Source organism: Lygodium microphyllum, chromosome 4, assembly GCF_053477565.2.
Source record: "Lygodium microphyllum isolate KBCC chromosome 4, Lygodium_microphyllum_v1.1.10, whole genome shotgun sequence".
Lineage (NCBI taxonomy): Eukaryota > Viridiplantae > Streptophyta > Polypodiopsida > Schizaeales > Lygodiaceae > Lygodium > Lygodium microphyllum.
In genome coordinates, this window is record NC_141138.1 from 24,305,703 (window position 1) to 24,310,892 (window position 5,190).

Sequence of the window (5,190 nt, forward strand, 5' to 3'; positions counted from 1 at the left end):
CCCATTCGTATTGATGGTGGCATCTTTGCTTGATCCTCCTTTCGTAGTTGCGACTTTTTGTAACGTGTCCCCTTGTCCACTTGTAGAACACGTCTTAGCAGCCCATCAGGAAGAGAGTCTAGAAAGTGCCACCCAACACTCACAAGGAATGTCACGAGGTTTGCGATCTAGGTCTTCCCGATTCTACCATGAAGCGGAAACATTCCGGCCATTCCCACTTAGGACCGACCTGAATCAAGGTTTTCCTAATCGTCAAGTTCCTAGGAGGTAACTAGCGTCGAGCCCCCAGATGAACCACTTTGCGTAGAACATCAGGGTCGAAGCGGATTTATACTGCACTTGGTTCAAGGAGAATGGGAAACGAGAGGGATGCGAAGCTCAACCTCTCTGCTTGTAAGGCATAGTCCCATTCCGTTCCCCTAAAACAGCATAAATCGGGACTCTAGCTCTAATGATTCTAGGTCATTGTTACCTCGCTGTCAATTCCTTGAGAAAAGTTTTCGACCAACTGGGACCACCCTTTCGTAGGACGGCCCCACGGTCATATCCACTGCACTTTCCTCTGGTTGCTTTAGTTATCTAATTACCTACCACATTTAGTTTGACAAGAAAAAATAGCTTCCTTAATTAACCAATTAATCACTGGTTTCTTCATGTAACTTAGGCACTGACATAGAAAAACAATGTCAAGCAAGTTCCTTTTCAACATTTTCTCTTTATTTATCAGTCTTTGGAATACATCAAATAACCTGCTCGAAGGCTATTCCAGCAATCCTCAGGGATGGTTATTCCAAGTTCCGCCCGTTGACTAGTATGCGAGCCTCGAGATCCCATCTCATCAGCCTCTTGTACAGGATCCGGAGACAAGGGATTTACGGCCAGAGCCTCCCCTGGCACCCAAGCGTCCTCCTGCTCCAAGTAGCACCCACGGAGAGACCTCTCGCGGTGGGTTTGGTCCACATACCGGGTGCGTCTAACAACCCCCTTGGATTGGGTCAGGCAGACAGTCGTCGGAGGTAACTGATACTAACTCTCCCTCTAGGCTTTTAACCTGAAGCATTAGTCATTTTTTAAGCATTACTTCCTTGAGCAATGAAGTACAAGCAGTGCTCCTAAGTGTACAATCACGAGCATTCCAGTGGTCGTTCGTACGGCCAACTGGTAAGGTGTAATTCATTCTCCTCGAATACTTCTAGCATTCAATCCTGGATCAATCGTGACCTTGCAAGATCCCAAGGGTTTCATAAGCTGAGTTGCTTGTTTACCCCTTTTTCCTTAGGTTAGGGTTTATACCCTGTTGACCCAAATTGTCACTACCTTAGGTATCCTTAAATTATAGACAATAAATCCTGGGCAACCTCATCACCCTAACTAGGTTGGTCAATTGCTTTCTTGGCAATTCATTGCTACCTTGGCTTGACGAGTCAGTCTTCAAGGAAGAGTGTTAAAGCAGGACACCTACTCAATTCCTAGGAAATTTAACTTGCAATTAGAACTCGCCAAACTTGATCTAAGGAGTAGCAATACTATTTTGTAATTTAGACGCAAGAGCATACGATGTAGCACCTTGTAGCACGAGATAGGTGTCAGTATCTGACTTGTGGGATTATATCTTCCTTTGTACTGTCTTTCTTGATCAAGAATACCTTTGATCAAGATAAGGGCTTGGGAGCCCTCTTGACCCAATCCAACACTAACCCTACTAGGCTGATAACGTTTTGGCCCTAGGGTTCCTAAATTCATGCGAAGGTCTAGTATTTGGTCAATTTATCCTTACGGTGAGAACCCTAGATCGTTCTTGCACAGTGTTTAAATAATCCTAACATTTCGTAAATATGGGTAGGACATTTGAGATCGGAAGTCTTAAATCAGCATCCCAAGTGTGATACTAGGCAGAATTTTATCATAGCTTAACCCTACCTAGCACATTGAGATGACCGTCATATGCTAACTAATCACACCTTTATGAATTTCAAGTAGGCTACTCATTTATACACAAATTACTTAGTTGATCTAACCAACCCATGATTAAAAATTATCTTTCCTCTAAAGATGCAAATGCTTTCTTCTAGAGTTCGCAAGACTTTCCTTAAAATATGGAAGTAACTGCAAGATGTATCATTCCATGCGAATATGCAATTTCAAAACCATAGACCTTTTGCCTTTATGCAACTACTAAAGGATCTACAGAGATCTTTCTTTTCCTTGCCCTATACTATAATGATTAACATTCAAAGCTAACTCTTATAAACCCTACGTCGATGCATCAAATTCAAAGCTTTAGTATTTTAATGAAGATGCATCCTTTCCCAAATTCAAACTTTGATAAAAGAACTCCATGCATGGGTGTATCATTCTTTTATGATCAGAAGCCATGAATCCATCGTTGATTTAATCCTTCCTTTAGCACTTAACCCAATCTAGAATGTAACTACCATCGCATGCGAAATGCATAATATCAAAGTTCATAAATCTTTTCCTTTCATTGCAACAATTTAGACATCATTTAATGTCTGTCTACGATTACCTTAATCACGAGACACAACCAAAAATTTATTATATAAATGCGTTATGTGTTATATGCCCTATCCTTTGCGAGATGCAACAAGGACGCCTTTGCATAAATTCATCTTTTAACTTATGCATCATACGTTCAAAAATGCAACTACTCTTGACCACAGAAGTGCAAGTAAATGCAAGTACTTGACATGCCACTAAACTTTGTAAATCGAATGAGTAAATGCATTTAAAGCATCCCTATGAGAATTAAACATGCTTTATGCATCCTTTCCATGCAAAAATATTTCTTGGAACCTGGGCATTCGCAATCGGTGTGTTATCCACTCTCGTACTTTGGGTGGAAGCTCCCGCGTGCGCTCCTCTCGACTTTTGCTTAGGAGCCATTGACGCAGCAGATTTTGACTCAGCAAACTCCCCCTTGGCAGCATTACCATTTTGTGCATCTACATTATCAATCATATTTACTGGTTTATACCAGCTACTCACCTCATCAAAAACAACATCTTTGCTCACTGTAAACTTACGAGTAGAAGGGTTATAGCATCTATACCCTTTCTGCTCTGCAGAGAATAACCAATAAAGATGCACTTCTCAGCTTTTGGATCCAACTTGGATCTCAACTCATCTGGCACATGAACATAGGCAATGCAACCAAAAATTTTCAAATGAGAAATATCTGGTTTCCTACCAGTATACCTCTCCTCTGGAGTCATGCCATGTATTGCTGCAGTGGGAGTCCTGCTCATTATGTAGACTGATGTAGCAACTGCCTCAGCCCAGTAAAAATTTGGCAAGTCTTTTTCGTTGAGCATGGCACGAGATACCTCTCCAATATGCATGTTTTTCCTTTCTGCAATTCCATTTTGTTGTGGGGTATGACTGCATGAATATTGCTACTTTATGCCATGCTCCTGCAGGAACCTTGCAAACTCATTTGAGAGGTACTCTCCCCCTGTCAAGATTGTGGGAGAGAAGGAAGGAGTCTCACTTGTAGCTTTCTTGCTTGCACAATGGGGGAATACACACAAGGGTGGAGGCTGAAAACAGTTTTTCTCTTCTTAGTTGTGTAAGCCAAAAGAACTCTCATACAAAGAAATAGAAGAACCCTATATATGGGTCTCAAACCAAACTCAACTAACTAAGGTGGCATACTAACTGAGCCACGAACTAGAGTAGATAAGGATAGCTATCATGTAGCTATTATTCATGGGCGGTATACCAACTGCGTCTGCAACTGACAAGTCGGTGACATAAATACACAACGGTCACCCTGGCGTATCACGAGTGGAGCTCGATATCTCAACACTCCCCCTCGAGCTCAATCCCAATTCCTGCACACCAAGCAGGTCTCTGAACTTGCGCAACTTCTCTGTGCCCAATGCCTTCGTAAATATGTCAGCTACCTGATCCTATGTGCTGACATAAACTAGATCAATAAGACCTAGTAAAACCCTCTCCCGCACATAGTGATAATGCACCTCAATGTGCTTTGTTCTAGCATGATAGACTGGGTTATTTTCCAAGTGTATACTACTCATGTTGTCACAATAAATGACAACTGGCCCATCTGTAGACTGATGCATATCATAAAGTAGCTTATGCAACCAAGCTACCTCATATGCAGCCATTGCTGCACCCCTGTACTCAGCCTCTGTGCTCGACAAGGCAACTGTAGGCTGTTTCTTGCTGCTCCAAGTGACTGCAGCACTCCCAAAAGAGAACACATATCCACTGGTAGAACGTCTATCAGATATGCTACCAGCCCAATCAGCATCAGTGTATCCATGCAACTGTATCTGAACCCCAGTCTCATAAAATAGTCCATACTGCAATGTGGACTTCACATATCTCAGTATGCGTCTAGCCGCATCCAAATGCGGTTTCCTTGGAGCCTGTATAAACTGACTTACCAATCCAACAGCATAGCTCAAATCTGGCTTGGTAATAGTCATATAAATCAAGCTTACTACTATGCGTCTGTACATAGTAGGGTCTTCCAAAAGCTCACCTGCATCTGCGCTCAGCTTCACATTCTGCTCCAAAGGAATTGAAATAGGCTTACAGCCTATCATTCCATATTTGGACAGCATGTCCAATCCATACTGCCTCTGCAAGAGCTGTATCCCACTTGGTGATCTAATCACCTCAATGCCCAAGAAATAACGCAGCTCTCCCAAATCCTTCATCTCAAACTTCTGCTTCAATAGCATTTTCACATGAAGGATATCTTCATCACTATCACCTGTCATAATCAAATCATCAACATAAATGACAAGTAGCATAATACCTTTCTCTGTTTTTCTCACATAAAGTGAGAAATCTGCCTTGGAAATCTGAAAGCTAATAGTGACAAGATACTGTCCTATCTTGTCAGACCATGCTCTAGGTGCTTGCTTCAAGCCATACAAAGCTTTCTTCAACCTGCAAACAAACTCAGGATGAACATCATGCACATAATCTGGTGGCTGCTCCATATAGACCTCTTCTTGCAAATCACCATGCAAGAAGGCATTCTTTACATCCATCTGATGTAAAGACCATCCCTTTGATGCAGCCATAGCAATCACTGCTCTTACTGTTGCCATCCTTGCAACCGGACTGAATGTTTCTTCATAGTCAATGCCATATGTTTGTGCATACCCCTTGACTACTAATCTTGCCTTGTATCTG